At 40.2% G+C, this 18,434-nt stretch overlaps 1 pseudogene; it reads left to right on the forward strand.

Moving 5' to 3' along the window:
• Positions 1-218: 218 nt before the first annotated feature.
• On the forward strand, positions 219-292 carry LOC112299084 (small nucleolar RNA U3; annotated as a pseudogene).
• The last annotated feature ends 18,142 nt before the right edge of the window (positions 293-18,434 follow it).

Here is an 18,434-nt window from a genome sequence, read left to right on the forward strand (position 1 = left end):
GATCTGAGAGGGGAGTGGTTTGGCCTTTGTATTCCTGCGTGCTTCGAATGAAGTCAGCATCAACATCATCAGTGCTTCCCTGAACACAAGCAAGAAAGGGGAGGTGAGCAGGGTATGTGGCAAACAAAGCAAAGGATTCAGAGCCCTGGAACAGGTGGTCCAAGTCAGGTGTGGAGGCTCTGCAATTTACCTAAATGTTATAAGATGGGCTACCTTTCAAGACTATATTTTCAGGGATCATTTCTATAGTTTGTTACTAGAGAAGTTTCTCTGAACGTGAAGATGGGCTACTTTTCAGATACTGCAAACTCCATTATTTTGGAAGGGATTCTAGAGGTCAATTGAGCTTGGGCTTGTTATCTGTTTGCAAGATAAAAAGCAACATCCACATAAATTACTAATGGAAAGGAGCTATGTAGATTTCTACCCAGTCACCTAGAGATGAGTACATGGAAAAGAAGCACTTATGGAAGTTCAGGGCTTAACGGTAGTAGCCTGGTGTGGCAGAAATAGTGCTGGATTAGGCATTAGGCATTCTGGGGGTTAGTCTTGCCTGGCCAGTAATTAGCTGTGTGGCCTCTGGTAACTCATTTTGCTTTTCTAGAAGTCAGTTCCCCATCCACCCATGTACAGGGCTGCCAAGAGGCCAGTGTGACATAATAAATGCAACCATTTATCAAGGGCTTTCTAAGTGCCAAAAACGGTTTTAAGCCCCACACATACTTCATCTCCTTTAACCCTCACAGTCCCTATCTGAGGTAGAGATTAATATAATCTATAATCAAAGGTATAGGGGAGAAGACCAAGGTCACATTGGTGTGGATGAGTTCCCAGCATGGGCTTCTATCCACCATGGCAGAGTTGGGTCATTTGTCACACAGCCTTGTGTGTTTAGAAGATTTTGATTTAGTAGATCTGGGGTAAGGGCCACAGATTTGCAGGTTTAATAAGTGCCTGTATAGTTTCGATGTGGGTGGTCCATAAACTTCAGTTTAAAAAATGCTTCCCTCAGCCACAGTGCCCCTCTTCTACCCCATGAACATGTGTTGATAAGAGAGCACCTTGGAGATCAGAGATAGCCCAATGCAAGTTGTAAGAGGAACTTTACAGGAATGGGTGGTCTCCTGACTCTTGCAGGTCACCCCTGGCAGCTTGCAAACTGTGACTTAAATATAAAATGACAGCCTGGTGGTTGGGTAATTCTGAACAGGAAGGTGATTAGAACACTGTTTTGGATGAAGACTGGGTTCATTATCCCTACCCACTCAATGTATCACTAACTATGCTGTCTCACATGGGCACAGCATTCTAGAACTTTTGCCTGTGGTATCTTATTCAATCATTTCACAAAAACTTTATGAAATGCTTATGGAATTTCTTTTTTATATACCAGAAGACAGATGCTTAGAAAATGCCCAACCTCAGAGGTCTCATAGCTAGTAACTGGCAACTGTGGTCTCGAAGCCTGGTCTCTTTTCATTGTCCAGTGCTGTTTTAGTACCTCATGGCTGTTGTCCAGTGATCCAGTGGGTAACCAGCACCACCACAGGCACAACAGACAACAAAAGGCATGAAGACCTTGACCTTGAATGGTTTACAGTTGTGTTGGATGACCAGAGTAACACAGCTAGAGGATAGCATCCAGTGGTATGGCTGACCCAAAGAGAAAAGATCAAGCTCAGCCTTAACCTTGCATAACAGGGTATATGACTGTGTCTGTGACTGAGAAACAGCACACAGATGTGTGAGCTGATAGGATGGCAGTCCTTTGCTTGTGGTCCTTCCATGGATCCTGATCTTAGGATCAAGTCAAGAATCCACCCATCTCTCTAGCCTCATGTTGTGTCACACCTCCCATCTCTTACTTCCTTAGAATACTTCTCCCCTGCGACACTCCTGCCACCCCCATATCTTCTCACTGGGAAACTCTTACCCACCCTCTAGGTCTCAATTTAAACTTCTTTCCTCAGAAAGTTATTTATTGGATCCTTACTCTATTGGATGCCCATATAGCATACAGGGCTTTTTCTTTGAAGCACTCATTGCAAATCTAATTGATATTTCATATTAGTCTTCCCTACTGGATTATAAGCTCTGTGGATCAGATATTGTAACTAATATTTTCACCACTATATTCCCAGTACCCAGTGACCAGCACGTAGTAGGGATTAAAATATCTCACTGCACAAATAAACTAATAAGTAGATGGATAGGTGGTTAGTTTAAAAATCAAATGAGTGACAGAAATGTAAGATCTGTATTTCATGGTTGCAGGTCAGGATACCACACTTATTTTAGTTCAGTGGATTTTGACTGGCACTGTGCTAGGTAAGAAAGAAGGATGGATGAGATCTGGTTTCTTACAGTCATGCTAAGAAAATAGAGAGGTACAAACAAGAGAGAACAGCATATGTGGCTTCCTTTTAGCAAACTGCTATATTTCACTTTCCCAAAGATCACAGCCTGGAGCCATGTCCTCATAGTTAAGCATCCTTTCCAATGGCCTTTAGGATATAAGGGGGAAAGGCAGATGAGGCCCTAAGAGAGGGTATGGAAGATGGCAAAGCCTCCAAAGCTGGAGGAAATTTCACTGATATTTGGTAATCATGTGCTAGCAGCATCTGCACCACCCAGGAACTTGTTGGAAGTGCAGTGTCAGTCCCCACCTTAGATCTGCCAAGTTAGAGACAGCGGTGCTGGGGCTGGCTGGTATAAATTTCAGAGCAGATTGTGCCCCTCTTCTCAGCTTCACAGTAGCTTGAAATGGGCTATTTTAAGAGTATTTACACCATAGAAATTGGCAAGTGCAAAGCACATCTTTTTCTTTCCAAAGGGTTGTTAAACAGTTATCAGAGCACCATTTGACCCAGAAATCCATGTTTTCACAAGCCCTCCAGAGGATTCTGATATTTCTAGCCCTTCTCCCTCCCCCATGCAAATACATACAAAAGTCAGGGTTGTACATTCATGAGCTTGCCTTTGGGTGGCTTCAGGGATTGCATGTTCCTCCCTGTTTGTGACAAAAGTATCAGCAAGGGAACAACTGTTTCTCCTCCAGATCCCATCCCCACCACACAGCAGGAGGAGGACAGAGGGTGCAAAGTGACTGTAGAGCTGCTATTTTGGTCCCCACACCCAGCATTGTTGAAAAGAAGGCTGATTTACAAACAAAGATTTCATAGTTGTGGACCTCAGCAGGCTAAAAACAGCTCCATTCTGACTATGAAGCAAATCCAGGCTTTTTCTTTTTCTTTCTTTCTTTCTTTCTTTTTTTCCCCCAGAATTCAGAGCCAGTCTGGATGACAGTGATGTACTAAAATAGCCAAATTCAGATTTCTGCCTGTATCAGCACAGTACACTTCACACACCTGCAAGAGATCCCTCAGGATACATTCACAGGTATTAAGGGGGGAAAAGAGGAACACAGAAGTAAACAAAGCTTCTCTGAGCAGGTAAATCTCCCACTACTATGGGGGGTGCCCGTGGTGGGTGGAAAGGGGTCTTTTTTTTGAAGAAATAATGCTTCATATGTTTAATCTGATGTATTACCCACTGAACCAGGTATATCAGCTAATGAATGAGGTAGTTCCCCTAATGAGTAAAACAATCACCTGCTGAAAACATGTCCAAGACTAATTCATTCCTCAGTTGTGTTCCATCTTCTGAAGGCAGGGGTTTAACCTGGGCCTCGGTTCCAGCCCCAACCAAGGCTTCTGGGAATTTAGTAGACCAGTTGACCACGCGTAAGGAATTTTTTTATGCACTTTCTGGAATAAATAATATTTTTTGTTACCAGGAAATAGAAAAGGGTGTCAGTTTCATTGATTTTTGTGCTTTATTACCTGGCACTTAATTAACCCCTGATAAATGTTTGTTAAGTAAATAGATAGGAATTTGGGTAAATGAATGAACACATGAATGAATGAAGAAAGGTTTTTAAAACATGGGCTTGTAGATTTTACTTTTATTTGTCAGTCTTACTTAGATTTTCTCTCAAGGCCTCATCTGCCTTGCCTGTCTTAAAGAATTGCAAAAGTTTGCTGCAGCCTTCCTCGCCTCTTTGGAACCATTACGGTCGCTGCTGTTTCTGACAACTTCATTAACAACTGTTGATTTATCAGGCTGAGGATTTGAAATACACAGGGCATTCATTGGCTTTCCATTTTTGTCACAGAGGAGACAAAGATGGAAGTTTACTGAGTTGGGGCAGGACGGTGCAGTTACATGAGCCGTGCAGGCCACGTTGCTTTCTGTTGTGAAAAGAAGTCCTGCTGTGTGCCTCCCTACCCCTATGGACAGCAGGGTCTTCCACCAGACTCCCTGAGATGCCTAAAATACCCTCATATCTCATAGGGGTATTCTCACAGAACAGGGCTCGTATGAGCACAAACTCTACGCTGGATATTTGTGCTTCACAGAAATTAGCTCATTTAATCCTCTTATCAATCTTGTGTGAAATAAGAGTTTTATTAACCCATTTTACAGGGGAGGAAATGAAAAGGGGATTAAGAAATTTACTCAAGATCACATAGTTCAATAGTGATAGAGCTGGGATTTGAACATGGTCTGGTTTCACGTTCTTAAACTTAAGACTTTAGACTTTTCCTAATTTCTCTTTAGCCCTTCAGAATTCAAACTGTAGCGAAAACAAAACCCAATATACATGGATGTGTATGTAAGAATGTGAGAAACCTAAACTTGAATACTGTGTTAAGCATAAAAAAAAGACCTGTTACTGCTGCCTAAGAGGCAAGAGACGAGGGGTTGTTAGTGGTTGCAAGGTGTTGACAACAAGTGGTACCAATTCCCCAGTTCATGGGCGCCTGCTGACAGACCAAGGGTCCACCTGCTGTTGGGCTTCCCTCCTTGCTTTACGCCAACTGTGAGCAATTTTCCTAGTTACCTGATGGCTGCAAATCCCATTATAATTACTACTGCTAGTGGCTAACACTTACTGAGTACTCAGCTACGTCAAGACCTCTGCCTCACCTTGCCTTCGATTAGTGTTTTCATTGTGCATCTGTTACCATCCTTTTGCTTGAACACATATGTGTCTTTATATATGATGTGGTTTTCTTATAAGTAACATATAGAGAGAGATCATTACTTTCTATCCAATCTGACAATTTCTGTCTTTCAGTGAAGGTTTTAGACTTTTCACATTAAATATAAATATAAAATAATTACATTTAAATGTGCAGTACTGTTAGTTCTTTTCTGTCTGTTGTTACTCCCCCCTTGTTTTTTCTAACTTTGAATTGAGTAATTATTATAATTTCATTTTATCTCCACTCTTGGCATTTCAATGATACCTGCTTTTTTTCAAATTAACGGTTGCTTAAGAATTTGCAATATATCTTTAGCTTTTCATAACCTATCTTTATTTTAAAAATTGGGGTGACATTGGTTAATAAAGTTATATAGGCTTCAGGTGGACAATTCTATAGTATATCATCTGTATATTGTCTTGTGTGTTTACCACCCAAAGTCCAGTCTCCTTGTTACAGAACAGACCCAGGGGAAGCGGGGCACAAATGATATACTATTATCGCATGGACCCACCTTGTGCTCTGGGGGTCCCCACCCTGTAATAGGTTCACCTTGCCCGCTACCAGGGAAAGATGTCTCTCAATGCCAGAGATTGGTGAAAAGGAAAGGGATTACTTATTTAAAAAGTTATACAGACTTAGAGTAATGACTTAATATCTTCATTAAAAATACTAACGTCCTTTAGAATACCCACAAACCCACAGTCCTTCCTTCTCCCCTCTGCTCAGTCTGGGGTACCATATCTCAGGAAAAGAAGTAGAAGTCTGTGGTTCAGGCAGCCCCTTGGTTCCAGCACCATCAGCTGTGTCACCACCCGAGATCTCCAGTTAATCTTAAACCATTTGGCACCTTCTCAAGGCCCACTAGGAAGAATCCTTTCACCCTTTTTCTTACAGGCAAAGTCTGTTCTGCTGCATAAGGCACGTGGCAAAAAAAAAAGGGGGGGCACACCCTAAAGCTTCAGGGTCCCAAAAAGCCCAGCGTAGCTGCTGTGCCTGCATTTAAATCCCCGCGCCAATCTTCCTCTGCAGCCCCATTTCTGACTCCTCCCACAATCAGTTACACCTACCAGCATTCAGTATTCTTCCAGCTTTACTGGGCTGCCACAGTAAGTCCGGGCAGGTGTGGCCCCATGGCGTGGAGCCAATCATCTCCAAGCTCTCACACAGTTGCTGTAACCAGGGGGAGTTGCCTCCCAGTTGCATCATCGGTTGAAGTCACTCCCATCTCCCTGGCTCAAAGCATGGCCACAGCTATTTAACATATCTGTGAAACTAGTTAAAGGTTATAGATATGTTAAATGACCATTCTAGAGGTTATCTACAAAACTGTTGCTATTCAAAACAGCTCTCAATGGCACTGCTCCCGGTGTCCCATCCCACAGCTCAGACTTGTGGGGGTCAGGACATCCTATACATATATTTTTTTCTAATATTTCCTGGACACCCTGGGTTCTGGACCCCATTACAAATCCCTATTTGCCCCCACCTTGGCTGTACCCTGCTACATCCTTCTATTACCATTTGTCCCCCTATACCCTTGTCTCCCTCCCCCCACCTCCTACCCCTCCAGCAATCAACATGCTGTTGTCTACAATTTTCGTTTTTTTGCTCAATTCCTTCACTTTTTTCACCCAGCCCTGCAACCCTTGTCCCCTCTGAGAGCTGTCAGTCTGTTCTCCATCCATAGAGAAGCTCAAAACACTAATTCAAAAGAATATGTACACCCCTATATCCATTGCAGAGTTATTTAAAATAGCCAAGATTTGAAAGCAGCCCCAGTATCCATCAGTAGACGAGTGGATAAAAAAGCTGTGGTGCATTTACTGTATTTTGCCATGTATGATGTGCACTTTTCACCCACATTTTTGAGGGAAAAATAAGGCTGTGCATTATATATGGGCAGTGCTAAAACATGGGTGCATATTATGCACAGCAAAACACAGTACACAATGGAATATTACTCGGCTGTAAAAAAGAAGGAAATCTTACCCTTTGTGACAGAATGAATGACCTGGAGAGCATTATGCTAAGTGAAATAAGCCAGTCAGAGGAAGAAAAATACCATATGATCTCACTATGTGGAATCCAGTGAACCAATGGACTAACAGACAAAATAGAAATAGTCTCACGGTCTACCTTAAGAAAATATTGTACCTCTTCACGTATAGTTAAGAACGTTTCAATAGTCTTCCATTTTCTTTCTCTAATCCTCTGTTCTATTTTTTCACACAGTTTACTTCTATTTATGTTATAACCTGCAAAAAGAGACTATTTTTGCTTGAGACCACCAATTTTCTTTTAAAGTGATTAAAATAAGAAAAATATAGTCTTCTATCTTTTTTTATTTTTACCATTTCTGAAACTCTTCATTTATTTGTGCAGATCCAAATTTTCTAATTGATATCATGATCCATCTGTAGAAGAAATTCTTTTAAATTTCTTTCTTTTTTTTTTGTAGTGCAGTTCCACTTTCAATGCATTCTCTCTGTTTTTGTTTGCCTTAAAAAGGCTATTTTGCATTCATTTTTTTAGAAGATGTTTTCATTGGGTATATAATTCTTTCATGATTATTTTGGTTACTTGTTCATTACTGAGAAAATATTAAAATTTTTAATGATTGTGAACTTGCTTATTTCTATTTTTTTCATTTTATGTATTTGTAAGATTTGTTATTAGGTGCACACACATTTAAGATTGCTGTATCTTAGAGTAAATTGACCCACATATGTTTGAAAGTTGCTGAGAGAATAGATCCTAAAAGTTTTCATAATAGAAAAAAGATTTTGTAACTATATGAGGTGATGGATCTTAACTGAACTTACTGTGGTAATCATTTCACAATGTGTGTATGTCAAGTCATCAGGCTATATGCACATTAAACTTATACATACTATATGTCAATTATATCTCAATGAAACAGAAAAAAAACTTTAAAAATTGATCCTGTAAATTGACCCTTTCATCTTTCAAAAATATTTTTATTTGTCTAATTCCTTCAACTTAAAATCTACTTTGTTATTAATATAACCACACCAGTTTTCATGTGCTTAGTGTTTGCCTGGTATATTAGCTATTTATTGCTGCATCATAATATTACAACATACTCAGTGACTTAAGGCAAAAGACACTGATTTTTCACTTCTCTGCAAAATTACAATGACTATTATGGGCTAGGGCTGTGCTCTCATCTTGAGGCCTGAGAAAGTACCCATTGCCAAGCTTATGTGGTTTCTGGCAGAACTCTGTTACTGATATCATGTTGGACTGAGGGACTCAGTTTTAGGCTGGCTGTTGACTGAAGGCCACTCTCAATTCCCAACAAATTGCTTGCTGAAAATTACTTTGTCTTTTGTGATACATGCCTCCCCAATATGCCCACTGGCTTCATTAAAGCAAGCAAGGAAAGAGTCTTCCAGCAAGGTAAGTGCTAAATATTATGCAATATGATCATGGAATTAACATCCCATCATGATCGCCAGATTCTGTTGGTTAGAAGCAAGTCACTAGACCGGCCAGCAATAAGGGGGAGAGTCTTATACCAGAGTGTAAACATCAGGATCAGGGACCGTGAGAGCCACCTTAGTGTCTGTGCATCACAAATGGTCAGCTTTTTTCATCTTTTTACTTTTAACCTGTGTCTCTTTTAAAGTACCCTACTTATAAGTAGCATATGGGGTTTATTTTTGCTTTATTACAATCTGGCAGTCTCTACCTTTAATTGGGATGTTTAGTCCATTTCAATTTAATGTAATCATGGATGTGTTTGTATTTAAGTTTGTCAACTATGTGTTTTAAGTTATTTTTTTCTGTAAAGTCATTAAACTTTTAAAAATTTGTATTGAATTTATTGGGATGATATGTGTTTATTGAATTTATTGGGATGATATGTGTTAATACAATTAAGGAGGTTTCAGGTGTCCAATTCTGTAATACATCATCTGTATATTGTATTGTGTGATTACCACCCAAAGTCAAGTTCCCTTCCAACACCTTTCGTCCTCCACCCCTTACCCTCTTCTCCCACCCCCCACCCCCTTTCCCTCTGGTAATCACCGCAGTGTTGTCTGTGTTTGAGTTGTTTTTTTCTTTGCTTAATCCTTTCGCCTTTTTTACCCAGGCCCCCAATCTCCCTCCTTTCTGACAACTGTCAGTCTGTTCTCTGCATCTATGAGTCTAGTTTGTTTGTTAGTTAATTTTGTTCATTAGATTCCACATTTGAGTGAAATCACATGGTACTCATCTTTTCATTTAGTATAATGTTCTCCAGGTTGGTCCATGTTGTCACCAAGGGTACGATTTCCTTCTTTTTTTTTTTTTTTTTTACAGCTGAGTAGTATTCCATTATGTAAATGTACCACAGCTTTTTTATCCACTCATCTACTGATGGGCACTTGGGTTGCTTCTATATCTTGGCTATTCTATATAAATAACATTGCAATGAACATAAGGGTGCATATATTCTTCCAAATTACTGCTTAGAGTTTTTTCAGAAGTATTTCCAGAAGTGGAATCATTGGGTCATAAAGCAGTTCCATTTTTAATTTTTTGAGGTAACTCCATACTGCTTTCTACATTGGCTGCACCAATCTGCACTCCCATCATCAGTACATGAGGGTTCCCTTTACTCCACATCCTCACCAGCACTTGTTTGTGGATTTATTGATGATAGACATTCTAACAGGTAGGAGGTGATATATCATTGTGGTTTTAATTTGCATTTCTCTGATGATTAGTGACATTGAGTATCTTTTCATATGTTTATTGGCTATCTCTATGTCCTCTTTGGAGAAGTGGTCATTATCCTAATTTTAACTGTGTGTTTTTAAAATTGGTTCCATGTGTTTTTTGTTATTCCATTTTCTAGTTCCTACTTTTTGTAAGTAAAGTGATATTTTTTAGTATTCCATTTTATTTTCTCTATTAACTTTTACATTATGCCTCTTTGCATTGTGTATATAAATGTATGATTACATAAGAAATTATGTCTTTCTAATGTATAAGATTCTATCTTTAAAAAATATTCTACTACTTTTTAAACTGTAAAAACCTTGGAACAATGTACTTCCAATTAGATCTCTATGCCTTTGTGCTCCCTTTGTCATGTATTTTACTTTTACATAGATTAAAATTTCACAATTTTTTGTTATAATTTTTACTTTAAACAGCCCCCATCTGACATACTGTTATATTTACCTTTTCTAGTTTTTTAAAATTTCTTCTTGAAGAACAAGGTTTTGATCTGATGTCATTTCCCTTCAGCCTGAACTATTCTTTAAAATCATTTTTCATCATGTACATCTACTCAAACCAAATTATTAAACATTTGTCTTTAATTAAACATTTGAAACTTGTCTTTATTTTGCTTATACAAAGCCGGGCAAGAGTGGGTTTACAGTTGTGAGTGAGTCGTGCACTTGAGTTAAAAACCTGCATGTCTTTTCGCATATGAAGAACTATAAACCTACTTTTCCTACCCCTGTATTTTTGAGGGATATTTTCTGTAGGTATGGAATTTGAGGTTGATAGTTTTCTTTTCTTTTTTTAATTTCAGTCCTTTAAAGGGTTATTCCACCTTCTTCTGGCCTGCGCTATTTCAGGTGAGAGAGCAGCTGTCATTCTCGTAATTTTTCTCCTGTATGAATTTTGTGTCTTTCTTATTTCCTCTTTGCTTTTGAAATGTGGTTTTGTTTGTACTTATTCTTCTTAAGCTCACTAAGCTACTTATAACTATATTTTTTGGTCTTTCACTCATTTAGGAAATTTTCAGTCTCCAAACATTTCTTCTTCCTCATTCTTTCTCCCTTTTCCTTCTGGGGCTCCAATTCCACAAATGCCAGTTCATTTTACAATGTTCCACAGAGATCAAATCCTCTGCTCTCTTTTTTTTTTGCACTCTTTTTCTCTTTATGTTTCATTTTGGATAATTTCTACCGACCTGTAATCAAGTTCACTAATTCTTTTCTCTGGTCTTGTTGATAATGCATTGAAAGAATTCTTCATAGGTTCCATTATATTTTTCATCCTCAGCATTTCCATTTGGCTGTTTTCTTTCACAGAAAGTAGACATCTCCCTGCTGAATTTGCCCATCTGTACTTTCACAGTGCCCACCTTTTCCATAAAATTGTGTAATCTATTGGTCGTAGTGATTTTAAAGTTCCTCTTTTATAATTTCAATATCTGGATCATCTCTGTGACTGTTTCTATTGAGTCTTTACTCTCTTCATATTAGGTTATATCTTCTTGCTTTCTGTTTATATCTTCTTGCTTTCTGTTTATCTTGTGATGTTATTTTCTAATTTTTAATTTTGAAATAATTTAAAACTTGCAGAGAGTTACAGTGATAGTTTAGAGAGTTTCAGTACCCTTCACCCAGATTTCCCTAATGTTAACATCTTAAGTGACCATACAGTACAATGATCAAAACTAAGAAATTAACATCCATACTATATTATTCATTGGACTACAGTTTTTATTCAGGTTTCCCTAGTTTTTCTACGAATACCACTTTTCTGTTCCAGGATCCAGTACCTCAGTGCACTTAGTTGTTATGTCTTCTAGTCTCCTCCAGTCTGGGAAAGTTCCTAAGTCTCTCCTCATCTTTTACAACTTGGACATTTTGTCTCTTGGTTTTTGGTGAACGTCAAGTGTTATGGATAAAAGTATTGTAGAAGTTGAAGCAAATAGCGTTTACTCCACTAGCAGGACATTTTTTCCTGTCAGGCTTCTGGTTTGTGGCATTGAGTAAATCTGGTTTGTAGTTGAGCTGAATCAGGATTTGATCGTTGCTCTCGTTAGATTCAGTTTGTCACAGCTTCAGATGATTTGAGGAAAGGGTTAGAACCTTCCCTTTAGCAGGGATAGGGATATGAATTCCTGGAGGCTTTGTCTCAGTTCTTTTGCTCTTTGGGTTTCAGCAGATTTCATATGTCTGCATTACAAGAAGACTTCTGCAGCTTCCCCCACCTCCCCGTATTATTCCCAATATTCTGCATAAGTCTTAATGAAAAACAATGACTAGAGTTAGTGAGTAGGTTCAGGCTTTTTATTGCTGGGCTCCTACAGATTCTAAACCATCATTCCTATCTAATTTTGACACTTACAAATTCATTGAAACTAGCTAATTTTCTTTTTACATGGGTCTATGGTGGTTTCCTCCTTTCTCCATTATTTTATAATGATGAAAACCATAATGAGTCTCTTTTCTCCTAGGAGAATTGTGAAATTTTCAAAATTTTATTCCATTAGTTTTGTGTTTGTATATGCATCTTTGGCTCTTTGACTTAAATATTATGATTTTATAAGTTATCCAACTTGTTCTTATTGTTAGAGTGATAGGAACATTTTCTTCTGATTTTCTATATCTTATATAGAAGTTGAAGTCAACTTCTGTTGTTTTAAGGCTCTGAACATTTTAACCTCATAATTATCTATAATATCTTGAATAATGCATTGGTGAGTTACACTTTTTGGTCATCTACGCCTTTAACTCTTTTATCTACAAATCTAATTTCTCCTCTTTATCGTATCAACACAAGCCAATTATTATACTGGTTTCCATAAGAAATTAACTCACATCGAACTTTTAATAGGGCTTCGCTAATATTTTAGGTGGTCATTGAGAAGAGGGTCATTTTATAGAACTTTGTCCTTTTACTGTTTTTCCTTCTCCATTCTCCTTTGAGACTCGTTCTGTTCTTTACCCTCATCCTCTTAACCTTACCATTGTGATGACCTTGTTTTCTTTCTCTACTATACTGAGTAATCTATATTAGCTCACATCCCCACACTTGCATCCTAAGGTATTCACTAAAAGGAAATATATTCCATAGAACGGTACCTATCCTCTTAAGGAAGCAGTTGGGTTTATAATTATAAAGTCTTCTTTTATTATAAAAGGAATGGATGTCTATGTGGCATAAAGGATTGGATTATATGACTCCTAAGACTCTTTCAACTCTGAAGGCCATAGAAAAGCATAGAGATAGGGCAAGAAAAGATGAGAGTTGAATATGTCTGCTATATATTCCACGATAATAACAATAGTAATATCCCTGAATATTTATTTAATGTTTTTATTTTCTAGGCACTCTACCTAGCATTTACATAACTTAGATAAATTTAATCTTACCTCTGACATAGGTCCTAATATCATTCCATTTTATAGATGAGGAAAACAAAGCTTGGAAAGGTTAGGTTACTTGTTCAAAGACAACCATTTAGTAATTGGTAGAGTGTTGAGCACGATTTGAGTTCTGAATGGTTCGACACAAGGACCTCAGTGCGTATCACCACACAAAATGCCAAGCACTTCTGTGTATTCTTTCACAGTTCTAATGACCCTGTAGGGTAGGTATTTTTACCTTCTCATTTTACAACTGAGAACACTCAGGGATAGTAAAACTGACTTGGATTTGGTTGTACATCCAGTAACCGGCAGGGAGCCAGCATGACTATAAGACCTAATTATGTGTAACTCTGAAGTTCTGCCCTTTCCACAGTACCCAGGCCATTCCCTCTAGGTGACACTGCCTAGCCAGGAGGGAAAGTAGTTTTCCAGGAAGTTGTGCCATGAGGGAAAATATCAGAGACTCTGGGCTAGAACCCACTTCTGTGGTTTCCCTGTTTCTATAATTTTAATTCCCCTACTAAACAGCAGTTTCTCTCCTGTATCTCAAAGCTGGCTGGCAGTTCTCACTTTCTTATGCCTCCCTCGGGACAGATCATTTGTCGATGGTCGTGTTGGCCACAGGTGCAAGGAGCAGGAGACGTGAGAGCATTGATGAAGTCAATACCAGGCATGTTTAGGTTAATGTAACCCTGAACCAGAGCAGTGACTGTGGAATCAGTGGCTGAGTCTGCAGCAATGGTAGGTGGAGAAACAGATGCACCTTGACTGGAGTCAGCACAACATCTGCTGAACCTGGCCCATTGCTTCATAATTAATCTTGGTGTTGAATGTAATGACATGACGGGATTGAGAAATTGAGCCATTTGATTGGACACATTTTGATAGTTTAATTTTCAATAACACATGGTCAGAGCTTGTTCGCATAATTACTAAATAGATTAATATGCCAATATCTCTGACCAGCTGGAAGGAAAAGATTTAGGCCTTCAAAGATCTTTGACGGGCCTTAAAATTAAAGTTGATGTTCTGGAGAGAATGGAGGTGCCGGCCTCCTGAGACTATAAAGTCAAATCAGGGCTAGTGATGAAGGCCCTGGAAACAGCAATTTTATCACCACCCTGAAAAATAAACCCTTCATGAGTTGGCTGTCTGTGGAACGTCCATTTGTTTGCGGAGACACTGTTCCATGAGTTTCAGGACTGTTGGGAAACCTGTCATCTCTTCCTAAGGTGGTTGAAGTCACTAGTGCTATGCTCATGACAAAGGCCAAGAAGTACCAAGCAAATGAATTAACAAGTGCACAGAACATGGAACGGCACCAGCTGTCCCCTGAGCCTTGTGGTCTCTTCTTTCAGGCTGAGAGTCTCAGACACAATCCCATCATCTACAAGCACAGAAGGGAGAAAGTGAAGTGTCCCCACACTTACAATCTTCAGTCTGTGATTGTAGTACACAGGAGTCAGGAAGCTGACATTATATTTTCTTGTGAAAAAAAGAGAGAAAAGGTTTTTCACTGAGTGGGTGAATAGAACCAATGCAGGTTCAGTGAGACAGAAAAGCAAACGAGTGGATTCTGAAGCTAGATGGTTTAGGTCCATGATGGATAGGAATATGTTATTAACATTGATGAGCCTCAGTCTTCTCCTCTATAAAATAGGATATTTGTAGTACCCATGTCATAGGTAAGGCCCATAAAATGCTTAGAGCAGCAAGTGACACACCAAACACCTTAATAAATGTTAAGCAGGTTAAGGAGATATGATTCAGGAGAATCATGGACAATTTTGGTTTAGTGACTAGGGAAAAGTAACGGGAGGCAAGGGTGATGTATTTTTGGGGGGAGGTGGGATGGGGTGGTATGTGTGTGTGAGCAAGGATTCATTTCAGAGAAAGCTGGGAGTCTTTTGCCTATTTGCCATTGTTTAGGGTCATGTAATTAACACTCAAGTCCCTCCAACTGTGGTTGGAGCATCTGTTCATTGAAAGTTCTGGTCAGTGGCTCTGACAAGGGCAACAAGAAATGGTAGACTCCTTGAGGATAGAAGCTGGGTCTTATTTATTTCACCAGTGCCTGGGACTTAGCATGATATCAATGACTTTTAGTGACTATCATTTGTTTAGACCAGTGGTTTTCAACTTTTTTATCTCATAGCACACATAAACTAATTACTAAAATTCTGCGGCACACCAAAAAAAATCTATTTTTTTCCAATCTGATCAAAAAATAGATATAATTTTGGTTCATTCACACTGAATGGCTATTGTTGTGTTGACTGTTGTCATTTTTTTATTTGACATTCTGAGGGAAAGGAGGTCACTTCCTCTGACTAGTCAGGTATTGCATGTTTTAAAAATTCTTGTAGCACACCAGTGTGCTGTGGCACACGGGTTGAAAATTGCTGGTTTAGACAAATAGTCTGAGCATTGCAGTTGGGCATGGTCTCCAGGTTTGGTCCCTCTCTGCACCCCAAGAAAAAAGCATGAACATGAACAACACAGCCTCAGGAAAGATGGTTCTTGCTTAAGGTCCTTGCTTTAATTGGGTGTTACCTGCTGGCATCGTAGGGGAGACAAGGACGTCCCAGAGCATGTGGCCTCCCTGGGGACCCATAAGAAGGGCTGAAGACAGTCCATCCCACCCAGGTCAAGCTGTCTGTAGAAGATAAGACTTTTTCTTTGCCCTGTTCCTCTTGGCCCTCAGGGGTAGCACTGCTCAGCACTCAGAGTGTTGTGGATACTTGAAAAAGCTTTCAGGGGAAAATAGCAAATAATTGGAAATAAAATTATATGGAAAATAAGGCTGTCAAAAAAAGAAAGATACCCAACACCATCCACCCTTGCCTGTAGCCTCTCCCTGCCTTCCTGGCCCCCTCCCCTGGCCTCCCCCTTGTCTTGCTTTCTCACATATGCTTCAGAAATCGGGACTGTCATCAAGGCTATTAGCAACATCTATTCTGGGGATGTACAGTACAAAGCTTAGACCTGGTATTTACTGCTGACTGACAAGTGAAACGTTTTAGCTGTCACTGGGTGGGGAGGTGACAGAGGCTGGAGAAAGTCTGCTCCTGTTCTTCCATTTGTTAATTAAAAAAAAAATGTCTTAAGTGAACGGTGCTTGGGGAAAGGGGTGTGATTGGCAGCCCCTGGGGGGGTCCCCCTTTGAAAGAAATGGTGCTGACATGGGCTTGGTCTCTTAAGAACCACTTAGTGTCTGCCAGGTCTTTCATTTCTGCATCACCTACCTGTTCAAGACCTTGGCAGCCATATAATAATAATAACAGTAATGACTGGGAGAATGAGATCCTGTGTCTGCCTCTTTGGTTATCATACTGCATGGGTTATCTACCCCTAGGGAAAGGATTATTCTGTGAATTTCCACCTATCTATGAGAAGAGCACAAAGTCATTCTCTTTCCCTGGCAGGAAATTCAATCCAATTGAACAAACATTTATTGATTTATTGAGCACCTACTATGTGAGAGGCTGTCCCCCATGCTAAGTCAATAGGAGGCTCACTTTGAGCCATGGAAATATGGCCCAAAGCCTGGAAAATGTGTAGGAAGAAAGGAAAAGGGAGAAATGTGTTTAGTAGTTGTGTCGGGTGATGGTGGACTTTAGAGTAAAGCAAGTTTGAATCCCATCTTGCCACTTACCAGACATGTAATGTGGGTACATTATTTTCTCCAAGCCTCAGTCTCCTCCATGGGCACTGTAACAGCTATGTGATATATATATATATAATGTATAGAGTCATTGTTCAGTACATGTACTGCTGTTGTTATGTATACCATATGCCAGTGCCAAGTCACCCCAGAAAGTTGGCAAGGAAATTCAGCCTTTTAGTCAAAGAAGTGTCCCTGTCCTACAGCTTTAGGAGGTCCCTAAGTGCAGCCTGCTGCACGTGGGGGTGAGTGACCCCATCGCTGAAGTCCACCTCCTCTGCCCCATGAAATATTCAGAGTGAACGTTATCTGCTGACAGAGTCATTAACTCGGCCTCACGTTACTCTCTCCACAGAGAGGAGGCGATTCATTAATATTTATTCATCTTGATTTGCTTTATTTTTCTTTTTTGTAAAAACTCATTTCAGGATTTATGGGATAATTTCGTAGAATGCTCACTCATGCTCTGTGGATCTGGGCAGTACATCGCCTGAAGCTAAATCCTTCCAGGGGTGTAGTGGGTCAGAGTTATTATATGTCCAACCAGTCTCTGTTTCATCAAGTCCCTTTGCAAAAGCATTTAGGAAAATCTTTGGCCCTTTGCATTATGAGCCTCTGTGCTTTCTCACTGTGGCTGGGAATAACCAACCTGTCCCTAGCCCCCCATTCTCCCAAAGCTTTTTCCTGAGTCCCAGAGTCCCAGCAGATGCGCACAGCCTCCATTGGTTCTGCTTGCTTCCAGAAGCCGAGGCATTTGTGCCAGACTTGGAGACTCTGGACCTGCAGGGACGAGTTCCTGCTGCATTCTGCCTACAAACAGCGTCCATGCAGCCAGATGGGCAAGCATGGGAAGAGATGGGTTCCAGTCTCTAGCACGGCACTTTCCTCTCTCCTTTAGGATGTGGAGAGCTGCAGGGTGTGAATCAGAGCCTGACCTTTCTGCCAGGCCAACCCCCAGGTGTGCAGGAATGGGGCACGCCTACCTGAGAACCCCTCCCCCCTCTTTCCTGGCTGAACTCTTCCCAAATAGCTGCCTCTGGCTGATGCTTCCACACAGGCGGCATTCTGTCTGGCTCTGGCGTTCTGTGCTGCATCTTAAGTTAGATGAGAAAGAATCAGATTTGGGGGAGGGAGAACACATCTAGTGTAACTGGATAGGTGTTTTTCAACCAACTTCTGCACATCCCTGGGTGCTGACGTGTGCTGCACCTGCAGGGAGCCTGGGTGAGGGTCATCTGAGGGATAGTAAAGTGAAGGCTGTCAGCACGCCGTTCAAAAGGATGGAAAGAGAGTTGGTGTTTCTCTAGCAATTATGGGGGGAGAATATTGCTAATGAAAATAAAACCTGAAAATGTGCCCCTGACATGTGACTGCTTTTTTCCCTGCTGATAGAGAGAAAGGGGGATTTTCTCTGCTCACGTAGGGAAAACACTTTGCTCCGTGCTTTACTGAGGGTTTTTGAAAAGGGATGCAAACTGACGGACAGGGAGAGACAGCCACGCAGAGACAGACACAGACACAGAAGGAGACTTGGAGTCTAGAAAGAGAAAAAGGCTTACAAATGGGCAATGATTCCAGAGCCTGCAGAATTGT

This window comes from Desmodus rotundus, chromosome 12, assembly GCF_022682495.2.
Source record: "Desmodus rotundus isolate HL8 chromosome 12, HLdesRot8A.1, whole genome shotgun sequence".
Lineage (NCBI taxonomy): Eukaryota > Metazoa > Chordata > Mammalia > Chiroptera > Phyllostomidae > Desmodus > Desmodus rotundus.